This window comes from Artibeus jamaicensis, unplaced genomic scaffold, assembly GCF_021234435.1.
Source record: "Artibeus jamaicensis isolate MK-2021 breed Jamaican fruit bat unplaced genomic scaffold, CSHL_Jam_final contig_335, whole genome shotgun sequence".
Classification (NCBI taxonomy): Eukaryota; Metazoa; Chordata; class Mammalia; order Chiroptera; family Phyllostomidae; genus Artibeus; species Artibeus jamaicensis.
The window spans coordinates 7,842,665-7,855,084 of record NW_026521800.1 but is presented as its reverse complement, the minus strand read 5'-3'; the positions used below and the strand labels follow the sequence as shown (position 1 = coordinate 7,855,084).

The 12,420-nt window shown below is 42.0% G+C and overlaps 1 pseudogene; it reads left to right on the top strand.

Annotated features, from left to right (window-relative positions):
- The first annotated feature begins 624 nt into the window (after positions 1 to 624).
- Positions 625 to 4,041, top strand: LOC119051786 (programmed cell death protein 2-like; annotated as a pseudogene).
- Positions 4,042 to 12,420: the final 8,379 nt, after the last annotated feature.

The following is a 12,420-nucleotide window of genomic DNA, read 5'->3' as shown; positions in this document are numbered from 1 at the left end:
CTTCCATGATGGCCTCCCACACGGTTGTGTCTGGCCTAGGTTGCCCCTCCTCTGAGGGGTCTTGCTCATCAAGGACTTCTGACCACACTTTGGGGGCAGGGAGGAAACTGAGGCAGCATTTGCTACCAGAGACAAGCTTTGTCTCCTGCAGCTCGCATTCCAAAGGTCATTGCTGCCCTTAGCCACAGGGGGTAGAGAGTTATAACTTCTAGAACCAGGCAGAGTGGTCCACAACAACTCTCAGCTGATTTCTCAAACCTTACAGGCAAGAAGGGGCTAGAAAGAAATAATCAAAATCATGAAAGGCAAGGACCTACAGTCTAGATTACTCTATCCAGCAAAACTATAAGTTAAAATGGAAGGGCAGATAAAGTGCTTCCCAGATAAGGTCAAGTTAAAGAAGTTCACCATCACCAAGCCCTTATTATATGAAATGTTAAAGGGTCTTATTTAAGAAAAAGAAAATCAAAACTATAAACAATAAAATGACAATAAACTCACAACTATCAAAACAAAAAACCTAAACAACGCAAAAACAACCTAAGCAAACAACCAGAACAGGAACAGAATCACAGAAATGGAGATCACATGGAGGATTATCAGCACGGAAGGGAAGGGGGAACAATGGAGGGAGGAAATACAGGCAATAAGAAGCATAAATGGTAGGTACAAAATAGACAGGGGGAGGTTAAGAATAGTATAGGAAATGGAGAAGCCAGAGAATTTATATGTATGGCCCAAGGACATGAACTAAGGTGGGTCAATGATGGTGGGAAGAGGGTATAGGATGGAGGGGAATAAAGAGGAGAAATGGAACAACTGTAATAGCATAATCGATAAAATATATTTTTAAAAAAGGAGATGCAGTAAACATAAGCTGTCTGAGGCTACTGCCAGTTTATCATAGCACATTGTTTTACAGCAAACATTTTTACTAATTAGAAAGAGTTCACTCTAACAATAAATATTATAGTATAGTAAATACATAACCAGTATCAACTATTTATCATTATCATGTATTACATACTGTACAAAATTGTATGTGCTATACTTTTATATGTTTGGCAGCACAATAGGTCTATTAATCTCAGCATCACCACAAACACATGATTAATGTGCTATGCTAGGATATTACAATGGTTATGACATCACTAGGCTCTATTATAATTTATGGGATCACCGTCATATAAATGCAGTCTGTCAGCCAAAATGTTACATGGCAGGAGACTGTAACACAAAAGAATGAAGAACACAGGAAATGACAAATATGTGGGTAAATTTAACAGGGAGTATAAGAAGAGAAGTACAGTAAAAAACACATTTGTGTGTACACACACTCCTCAAATTAGGTCTAGATCAAATTTTAAGAACCTAGCAGCCACCTCATTAACTCCAGCGTTGTTCGAGTGGTATACTGGAGTTTCTAACATAACTTCTAAGGCTGACATTGAAGCTGGCAAGCTGGACCTCAGTGAATATTACAAAAGATCCAATCGCGGTTAGTGGAGAGTGGAACCTGTGATTCCCACTAACTTCTCATCCACATGCTCATTGTTCTCTTCACAGCCTGTCTGAAAACAGCTTGACCTGGATTCTGGTGCTTATTCCAATCAATTTTGGGACCTACATACCCCTTATAGTGCTGCCCCATAATTCAGACACTAGCCCAAAGGCTTTTCCTGGTGATACATGGAGGAAAGAGAAAAAAACCAGCCAGTCTTCAAAGCCTGCCATGGGAGTTGACATTGCACCCAATTTCTTTTTCAGGCCACTTTTTCTCTGTCTTGCATAATGTCTCCTATACATGCTGTCACCTTCAGACTATAGAGTTTCACCTTTTCCCTAACTAGGTAGGCCACTCCAGGAGTCTTAAGAAAATGTGTTGTATGAGTGAAGCATAAACTAAAATGTGTTAGCCAAGTACTGCCACCTAAAATAGTTCATATATGACCTAGAAAGTTGAGTTAACTAGTTACAGTCTACCTGAGAGATAGTTTGGGTTCAGTTTCAGGTCACCACAATAAAGTGAATATCACAATAAAGTGAGTCACATGAATTTTTTGGTTTCCCAAAACATATAAAATTTATGTTCAGCCCTGTCCTGCTGGCTCAGGTAATTGGAGTGTAGTCCTGCTCACCAAAAGGTTGTGGGCTTGGTCCCTGGTCAGGGCACACAGCAGGTTGTGGGTTCACCCGAGTCGAGGTGTGTACAGGAGGCAACCAATCTATGTTTCTCTCTCACATGATGTCTCTCTTTTTCTCTCTCCTGCTTCCTCTCTCTCTAAAATCAATAAACATACCCTCGGGCGAGGACTAAAAAAAGTTATGTTTACACTACACTGCGGTCTGTTAAGTGTGCATAGCATATGTCTAAAACAATGTACATACCTTAAAAAATACTTTATTGCTAAAAAAAATGTTAACCATCACATGAGCCTTCAGTGAATCTTAATGTTTTTACTGATGGAGGGTCTAGTCTCAGTGTTGATCAAACATAATATCTGCAAAGTATAATAAGAAAGAGCTCGATCAAGTGAGGTATGTCTGTAATCTCTCATCCCAGTTACTAGCCCTCTTGACTGTCTTTTCCATCATCACCAGGTTATCTGTTGCGAACTGTCACTCTAATACCATGTTGCCATCATGTTCAAAATCACTGGAAGTCTCTTCTAATGTACTGTTGGTCTAATCTGCAGACAGTGACTGCCAAAATGTTTGCAGTGAGGGCCAAGGGGCGGGGGAACAAGGGAAAGCTAAGGATCATAATAAATGATGGTTTGGGGGATGAAACAAATGTCAAGTGTACTTGGAAATGCTAGAGGACTGACGTCATTTCCAGTGCAATTTTATTATATATATCTCAGATATATATGTGTTGTATGCATACACATACAGAACATATAGGGTCCGGCAGAAGTAAGGCCTGCTTGAGTGTGGTTGGTAGGGTAATAATATGGGTGTAATAATTTGTAGTTTTAATTTGAATATTTCACCTACAATGTCATATGGTGTGCTTGAGTGCAATGTTGTTATGTTACAGAATTACATGCTCATGGTTTTGCAATAAAAAGGGGCATTATTTGTGGCAGACTCTGTATATACAGACCCTCCTTATGTTACATTTTTGCTGACCTTCTTTTGTATGATAGAAAAATGTCTTCAGGGCACCCACCTTCCTGCCAGCCTGCCTTCGTACTGCAGGTGCTGCAAGTGCATAGCTGCTGCCCAGCTGCACCATTTGGTCCATACACCCGAGCCTCTGCCGCTACTAACAACCATGAAGCTGCACCAGCCTGTGAGTTTTGAGGAATCAGCTACCCAAGAAACATGACTTTAACACACATAAGCTACCTTTTGAGGCTCATCCCCCCAGACAGGAGAATCTGTGTGCCTCCAGCTCGAGTCTGGTGCTCCTCCTGCAGGAGTTGTGGGGGTTTTCTGCTCCAGACAGCCTCCCAATGTCACAGGCATGTCACTTCAGCAGGAGCATCAGAGGATGGGAGATGCAGGCATGAGCAGGCTTGTACAGTCAGATAATTGGGACCATACAGCTCCAGGCCACAACTTCCTTTTTTCAGAATTTGAAATGATAATAGGTTTACAGAAGATGAGATTATGTCTGAAGTTGTGGAAAAGAAAGATGATTTAGAAATTATAGGGAGCATGGGAAAGCAACAGAGGGAGAATTGCATTCCATATCAAAATGTGAATCCAGGGAAGATAAAAAAATTTTCAAAAGTTTAAAACTCAAATAGCTCTGGAACCAAAACACATTATCATAGGCAGAAGGATTGCCCCCATCTGAATTTCTGGTAAAAATATCCACAAGACAACAATATTCTAGATTACCCCTGTGGTGCCCAGAGAATATTTGAATTTCAGGTCATGTCTCAGTTGCTCAATTACCCAAAGGTGGAGAGATTGGGTAGGCGAGTTGCCTGGGATGTCCTGGTGGGCTTTCCCTGAGCTGATAGCTGTCGATTGGGCACTGGCTGCACACAGGAATTTATATGGGAGCAAGGTGTAACACTTACACTGTAAAGACAGAAAGCCTTAAAAATGCTAGTAACCTCTTAAACCTTGCAATTTCGTTATACAGCATAAGGGTCTCAGTGCCTGAGCCATTCTCTCTAAATGCTATTCTTGCTAAATGTTAAAATGTAACACAGCCTTTTGTAGACAAGCCTAAACAGGATAATCTTGACAGTACACTCAACTGCAAAGAAGTAATCAACATGTAATTGATGAAATAGTGTATATCAGCAATGGTAGTCCTCCCTTTTGGGAGGTAGAACTTTGGATATAAATTCTATGTCTCCTTTACTTGCTGCAGATAAATAAAACTATGTTTTTACAACTTTGCTCTATTCTCACTCTTGAATAGAGCATCCCAAGCTGCAAATCACTTGAGTTCAGTAACAATTTCATATCTAGGACTTTATCCTAAGGAATTAATTATACAATACCAGAGATAAAGATACAAACATGTTTTTTTTTTTACATTGTTCACAATGTCAAAATGTTAGTGAAATGAAAATGTCCAGTGATAGAATTAAATAAATATGGGTACATGCATAGAGCAAAGGGTTATGCAGCCTTAGTGACTGCAGACCTGTCAGGACACCAAATAATATTTAGATCTAAATTGACACCTAGATCCACTATAGATGGGTTTCATAGCATGACCATACTTTTCTGACGATATTTATACATGTGTATATGCACAGAAATAAATTTGGAAAGATACACAGTAAATGTGAGCTGGTTAGTCATATATAGTGGGACTAATTGAAATGATCTTTTTATTTAGACATATATTGCTACAGTAAGTTTTTTGGAAGTCTGTTTTGTGTTATTGTGGGTATATGTGTGTTGTTTTTGAATGGGGATTTTGATTTTAAGAAGAGAGCAAGAAAATCAAACGTTTTCCAAAACCCTCTTCTCATAAAAGGAAAAAAAATAGATTTACAGGGATTCAATAACATAGAAGTGAAATGATTATGAAAGCTGCCAAATTAGGAAAGATAAGCCATTCCAAACATTAGGTGAAGCAAGATGTAACTCATTTGAGAATCTGCAAAGGCTCTGATTTCTCTTTTCATCTCATTATATCCAAAATGGAGAGATTTCCGGGGTGGGGGCAGATCTAAAACTTCTGGTCCACTCTATTCCCAGTGTGGTGGTGGGAGACAAGCCTGACAGCTGGGCTGCACAGTGTTACATACCATGGATGACGCCCATTCACCCTGGAACACTTCTCATTCCCCATCAGTCTCTAATCCAGCCCTTTGCCAGCTGCTGGGAGGCCAAAACTAATGACGTGAAAGCAGGTCGCAGCCCATGGGCATTTCAGACGGGGAAACCTGCGGGCAGGAGTTCCTGCCAGAAGGTGTAGTGCCTGCACTGAACTGTAGTTCAGCAGAAATCTGGTGATGCGGAAATGACTAAGATATTGCTCTACACTTGAGAAACTTACATTTTAGCAGAGAGAGAACCAGAACTTCCATGTAAATGTGTCAGAAAGAAGGGGGTGTGGGAAATCCACCTGGGTGTTCAGGAGACTCCCTGAAAGGCGTGGTGGTGACCTACATCTTGAAGGGGGTGAGTGAGCAATGAGTGATCAATGACAGTGATAAGAAGAGAGTGCACAGGAAGAGGGAAGGGAAGCAGCAGGAGCCAAGCTCGCAGGCTGGTCAGCAGGCGATTGTGGGGACAGGATTCTAGCACAGGGTAGGGCTTGAGGGCAGTGAGCTGTGGATGAGGGATAAGCCCACTTTAAACTGGTGTCAGAATGCCACCTTAGGGCACTTGGACTTCCTACTGTGAGGAAATAGGAGAATTGTAAGAAGAGATCACAGGGTTGGGTTTTCATTTCTGATACTCTCTTCAGCTGCTATAAAGAGCATGAGCTGGAATTTTTCTTCCTACACTGTCTCTTACATGGTAGGTGCTCAGTAAATATCTGTTGAATGAGTGGTCAGTGAAGAAAGGAAAAAATATCCTTTCTAATAGGCTTAGTGGGCTTGTAACAAAAGGTGGATCACTTCAGGCAGGCGGAGGTAGGGGAACGTGACACAAAACGTGACACAAAGGCCCTGTTGCAACTTTGCTTTATTTTGTTTTTAACATGCTAGTGTTGCGAGGGAATGGTTAATTTGGCCATCCCCAGAGCTGTTTCCTAGCAGAAACAGCACCCCTGGAAGCCCCCCGCCTCCCTCCTCCTTCCCCAACTCAGAATCTGCATTTAACAAGATCCCCAGGAGAGGAACAGGTGTAGACACAGATGCTCTGGCCATGTGGTGAGTCATCAGGAGAACCTGGGAGAAGTGAGAAAAGCTAGGAGACCTGAGAAAGCTGCATCTCCCCACTTCTCTGTTTGAAGCTAAAAGTGGGGTCACACTAACAGAAATCTATAATTTTCTCTCCAAACCTCAGCAATTTCACATCATTCAAACTCAAACTTTGGGAACACCAAGAATGAGAGACTCCTGTGTCCACAGGGGTACCCTCCTCCCGCTTCACTCACTGACCTTGTGGTGTCACTGCCTTCCTGCCTTCTGGCCTGGGTACCTGGCATACCTCCTGAGAAGACATGGTCAGAGTGCTTACCTAGAAGGGCATTCCCTTCCAGAGGCGACAATTCTGCACCACCTTTAATGTATTGGTCATGACAATGACACCCAAGATTAACATCAAGCGCTGCTATGTACAAGCACGGTTTCTAGGTGCTGCATTTGTTTTTAACCTTACAGAACAAGCCTGATGATTATTTCTATTGTATAGTTGCAGAAACCAAGGCCCAGAGAGGTTGAATAACTTGTTCAAGTCACACAGCTTATAAAAGGAATTATACCTGCTTATCATCTGGGACCCAGTGGCAGAGCTGCTTAATGCTCTGAGTATTGGACAGAGACTTTAGCAGAAGAGCTTTTTTGCTTATTGCTGGACATATGAGCTAAAATAGGGAAACCACTGAGAAGGAACTAGAGGCTTAGTAAATGGTTTAAAAGTAAGTTAAACCCTGGTCAGGTAGCCCAGTTGGCTGGAGCATTGTTCCAATACACTGTCCCAGTTGTAGGTTCTATTCCCAGTCAGGGCACTTAAAGGCTCATGCAATAAATGCAGTTTTTTCTTCCACCCTCTAAAATCAACTTTAAAAAACTATTTCAAAGTTAGTTAAGAAAACTAAGACATGAAAAGACTTGATTATGGCCGTGTCACTATGGGGCAGATGAGTTTCTAGGAACCAAGGTCCTCCTACTGAGTCCGCATATCCTCTAGCATAAGCAGGCCCAACCTCTAGCCTGTGCCGCTGGGACAGACCGAGGGATTCCACTGAAGGATACAACTACCACAGACAGTCAGCTGCATGTGAGGAAGGCTGGACGTGACCAGGAGAGGTGGGCCAGAGGTGGGAAGAAATGCCAGGCTATGGCCGCAGAGACCTCCTGGGTAGAGGCAGCTGAGGGATTTAGGCACAAAGGGAAATGCTGACTAACTGAAGGGAAAGTGTCTTCATAACCAGTGGCCCAGGGATACGCGAGGGAACAAGACAGCACCGCCACCCCATGGCCTGGGGTAGCTGATGCCAGAGGTCCAAACTTAGGCCGTGCCCTGGGGTAAGAGAAAGAAGGAAGCTGGTGCCTGGAGAGACTGAGGGCTCCGCCCCAGGTCCCCCGTGGTTTGAATGGGAGTCCATCTGCTTGGTGCCAACTCAGGCGAAGTAAGGAAGAGGATTGGGAGGAAGCCCTGTGAACTGTGCCCACAGAGCCAATCTGTAAGACGTTTGGTTTAGGGCAAGAATCTTGTAGCTTGAAAGCAAAGAACTTTCTTTTTCTTTAATAAATTTATATTTTCTTCAAGAAAGTTTCTAACCTCATCATACAGAACTATCTTACAAAAGGAATTTCCAAGCCTGGTTGAAAATTTTGTGGGGGGTTGCGGGTGTCAGTGACCCTACTTAGAGACCAGAAGCAATGATTACCGCAGCGACTTGCCTCAGGGCCTGGGTGTGAGCTAAGGAAGCAGGGACAGGGACAGCAAGGCACTAGGAAGGGCAGGGGTTCTGGCCCTGGGAAGGCTTTAATCCCTTCACCCCTGGACTCTGAATCCCCTTCCTTCTCCTCCTCCTTCAGTCAACAACTTTGGGCTCTGCTTACCCTTAGTTGGCTCCCCCTGCTGGACGTTGTTATTGGACTCATACCAGAGAAAGTGTTTAGCTCACACCTCCCATCTCCTGGCCCTGGGAGTTAGTTATAGCAAAGCCTCGATCTGTAGGAAGACCTAGCATCATGGACTGAGGAAATACTCCAAGTTCCAGATAATAACCACATCTTCTATGTCTTTTTAAAACATCTAACTGAAACTTTGCATATTTGAATACAACATTCAACATACACACACAAAACAAAAACTAAACAAACAAAACTGCCCCCCATTCTTATGAATAGAAGCAAGACACACACGTTAGTAATGTACAGTGAAAATCTACCCACAGAGACTGCTCTGGGTAAAAGCTGGGTGGGTGGCAGTGCACACATCAACCCTTTGGTTTTTTTATGAGCATATCCAGACACCGGGGCATGATTGTGTGAGATGCTGGCAAGGAGCCACCCGGCAGCGAGCCTACAGGGGTGATGTGGTACAGGGCTGGGGATGAACCGCACAGGTCAAGGATGAGGAAATGCTCAAAGCAGGACTCCCCTTTCAGCAGAACTGGAAGCTATAATCTGGCATGTCTCCCATGAAGAGAAAGTGATAGAATCTACACCAAGCAACAGCTGCACTGTCTTCCTCCCAGAGATCTATCAAAATTGCTAGGGAAGGAAAAAAGAGGCTGGGCTACTGATGATGATGAGCATGCAGCCCCAGAAAGGAGACAGTACTAACTCTCTGGCTAAATTTTCTTTAATAGCATATTTTGCCCATTTCGAACGCTGTTGTTTAAATCAGTTCACCCTCCCAAAGAACCTTGATTCTCATTATTATGGAAATCATATTAGACCTTCTAGTTTGGGGTGGGGGTGTAAATGTTGCTCCTTTACGAGAATTGCCCTGATTTAAAACCAGTGAGATGTCTTCTCTGTGTTTCCATAGCTTCTTCACAGCATTTGCCACAGTCTGGTTGTACTTAATTGTGCTTATATTTGTCTCCCCTATTGCTTTGGAAACTCCTTGAAGGCTAGAGTACACGTATTCATATCTGTATTTTTAGCACAGCGTCATACACATAATAGGGTGTATAGACATGGAGGTGAGCAAAAACCATCTCCATCTTGTGTTCTTTTATGCTGTGACCTTTGACCAGCCTCACTGTCCTTGGAAAATGTATTAAAGCCTGTTAGTTAACGATTATCTGTGTTCCTTAAAATGTAACCATAAATACTTTTGTTGGTTTGTTGGTAATAGCTAGGATGACAACCAAGATGAATAGCCAACTGATGATAGCATGGACCGCCAGGGACTATGGCCCCTGGCACTACTGCGTTCTTCATCCCTTTGTCTTGTCCATCATCAGTGCCTGAGTTATATTAATAAAATAGTACAGTAATGGGCGTCTTTGGCAGAGTGTCATTTGCACAGAACTGCTGACACAAATTGTAAAGTGTGTAATTGTCTGCTGCGGCTCAATCTTCCCGTAAATAAATTGCCCTATAATAAATTAATATATTCTATGAAGTTGCTTGCTTTGTCTTCCAGTTTGAAGATCCCTCCTCATGAGAGTGGCCACCACACCTTTGCCCCACCACCAGATGTAGGGGCCCAATAAACACATGTTGAAGTAAATGGATAATGACATAGAAATATGACAATTGGAGCAATGACTTTAGAAACAACTGGATTCTGGGATACATGGAAGACAGTGGTGGTGGGACCATACTTTTGAATCTCCCTTAACCATCCTCCTCTCCCTCGTCCCTACCAAAACACAGACCGAAAAACTAACCATATGAACTCTCAAACTAAAAACTCAAAATTCTGCCCTGGCTGGTGTGGCTCAGTGGATTGAGTTCTGTGAACCAAAGTTTTGCCGGTTCAATTCCCAGTCAGGGCACATGCCTGGGTTGCAGGTCCCCAGTCAGGGGTGCATGAGAGGCTAACACACATTGATGTTTCTCTCCTCTTTCTCCTTATCTCCCCCTCTTTCTAAAAATAAACAAATATATTAAAAAACTTTAAATTTCCTTTTGGAACAAGCCTTACAGTGAGGTAAATTTGCTGGAAGCAGATTTCATAACATGGGGTGGGATGGGGTATAGGGTTATTTATCAGCAGCAAATAAAGAGAGGACCCCAGTACAGATGAAGGTGGGAGTACTGAAGCGGATCCAGAAAGTAGTTTAACACTCACTTTGTGTAAACAACAGAAGCGGATGCTGGAGAATGATGCAACTCTTCACACTATCCTGGCCCTACCCTTACTCCTAAAACCATAGGTAAACTCATTTCGAATGTGCAATGGAAAAAAGATCATGATCAGATCCTATACAAAATTACTAATAAAAGCAGGAAGAATTAGGAGGAGGTGACCCCTCAGAAAAAGGAAACAAATGAAGTTGGCATGTAATTGCCCCAGCTTACCATTTGGAGACAGTTTCTAGACTGCAGTGCAGACAAGAAAAGTCAAACAGGTCTTGGTGGTCTCACTGAGCTGAGAAGAGAGAAATCAGAATTCAGAGAATCCAAGCCAGGTGGAATTACAGGGCAGAATGCAGAAGTGGGAGAAACTTCACAGAACGAGCTCTGGAGATCTACAGAACAGTCCTCTCCAGCCTTTAGCTTGAGAATGCAAGATTAGAAACTACTTGGTAATAGAGAAAGCAGTAGACCAAAGGATTACTAGCTCCTACACAGGGCCCAGAATGATTTGTGTTTTTATTAGCTAGAATGGAATCACCTAATGGTGAATGGCCATTGCCTTAATAGTGGGGTTAAATGATCCCTAGACCAAAGGCTACTTTGGGCCTGCCCCAGTAAATCTTAAAAGCAAATTTCAAAAGGATCCAACTGATTCCAAGTAGTATAATTTTGTGCCAGAACAACATCTAACAACATTTAAAGGACTACAAGAAAACCCAGCACTCCAAATCATAAAATTCATAATGTCTGGTGTCCAATCAAAAGCTACAAAGACATGGGAAAATATGACTCATAACCAGGAAGAAAATCAATCACAGAAATAGACATAGAAATGACAAAGATGATGAAATGAGCAGAAATAGAAAGCATTCATTCAAGAAAATAGAGGAAAACACGAACACAAAGAGGAGAGAAATAAAGAAGTTTAAAAGGCATGCATATAGGCCCTGGGCAGGTAGGTAGCTCAGTTGGTTAGAGCATTGCCTGGATATGTCATAGAGTTGCAGGTTCAATCCCTAGTCAGGGCACATGCAGGAATCAACCAATGAATACATAAATGGAACAATAAATTTTCTCTCTCTTTCTCCCCTCATTCCAGCCCTGGCCCCTTCCTCTCTCCTTTCCTGTCTATAAAGTCAAAATTTTTTAAAATAAATTTTATTACTTTATCTTTAGAAGGGAAGAGAAGAAGAGAAATATCAATGTATGGTTGCTTCTGGTGCATCCCCTGCTGGGAACTGGCCCCTGCTAGGAACTGGCCTGCAACCTAGGCATGTGCCCTGATGGGGAATCGAACCGTGATCTTTTGGTTCGCAGGCCTGTGCTCAATCCACTGAGCTACATGAGCCAGGGCTATAAAGTCAATTTTTAAAAAGACACAAATAGAACTTCTAAAATTTAAAAATATGATATCTGAGATGAAAAATACTTCTGTGAGATTAACATCAAATTAGACACTGCAGAAAGGATCAGTGAACTGAGTTACAGTAGTCAAAACTTTGAAGCACAGAGAGAAAAGACTGAATGATCATCAGTAAATTATGAGACCATATCAAGAAGGCTAAATTATATGTAATTAGAATAACAGAACAAAGTGGGAGGACAGACAAAGACTTGAAGACATTATGGTAAAAATTTTATGAATCTGATGAAAACTATAAGCTCACAAATTCAGGAAGCTCAAGTAATCTCAAGCACAATAAACATGGAAGAAAATATACCAAGGCACATCATATGAACACTGTTGGAAAATAATGATAAGGAGATTATCTGAAAAGCAGCTAGACAGGAAAATAAAGCATTACTTACAGGGAAACAAAGTTGATAATTACTAGTGATTTCTCATTTTGTATAGCACAACTCGGAAAATAAAAGACTGACATCTTTATAGTGCTGACAAAAAAACCCCAACAAGCTGTCCATCTAAAATTCTATATACAGCAAAATATCTTGCAAAAATAAAGACTTTTTCAGCTAAACAAAAGCTGGGGATTTATTTCCAGCAGATCTGCATTACAAGAAATGTTAAAGGAAGTTTTTTCAGGCAGAAGAAAGTATGATC